Below are 779 nucleotides of genomic sequence, written 5' to 3'. Positions count from 1 at the left end.
TGGGTTCAGCTTGTTGGGTCATTTTAAATATTTTTTTACACGGGTGCTAGGTAGTTTTTATGCACTCTAAAAATGCTGGGTTGTTTTTTTACACAAATGCTGAGTTCAGCTTGTTGGGTCATTTTAAATATTTTTTTTACACGGGTGCTGGGTAGTTTTTCTGCACTCTAAAAATGCTGGGTTATTTTCTACCCAACCACTGGGTTCAGACTGTATACGACAAAACAACCCAGCGGTTGAGTACAGTCAGACTTTTTGCGTCCTCATCAGGAGAGAGCGGTTCTCAGCGCCTTTTTGATTATTGCTGTTGCCTCTATAATTCTGTGTGTGATTTTTAATTTCCAGCCCATTTTAAGCCAGCAATATAATATTTTTTAAAGGGGTCATTGGATGCCCGTTTTCCACAAGTTGATATGATTCTTTAGGGTCTTAATGAGAAGTCTATAACATACTTCGGTTAAAGCTTCTCAAGGGAAGTGTAAACAAACTCTTTTGCCATGTCAAAATCAGCCCTTTTTAAAGCAAGCTATTCTGTTACATGTTCCTTTAAATGCTAATGAGCTCTGCTCCAGATGACAAGCCATAATGTTTACTTTAGATGCATTTAGCTGCAAAGTTGCTAATGCTAACACATTATTAAGAAAGGTCATTTGCAAAGATGCATAAAAACCCTTTATACTCACTTGCAGTGGGTGAAGCTGCATCACGAATGATTCGCATGAACACAGATGCATATGTAGTTTGGGATCGGTACTTTCCCTTCAAAAATGAAAGTAACC

Source organism: Garra rufa, chromosome 18 (genome assembly GCF_049309525.1).
Source record: "Garra rufa chromosome 18, GarRuf1.0, whole genome shotgun sequence".
NCBI classification, from domain to species: domain Eukaryota; kingdom Metazoa; phylum Chordata; class Actinopteri; order Cypriniformes; family Cyprinidae; genus Garra; species Garra rufa.
This window is presented reverse-complemented; position numbering follows the sequence as displayed.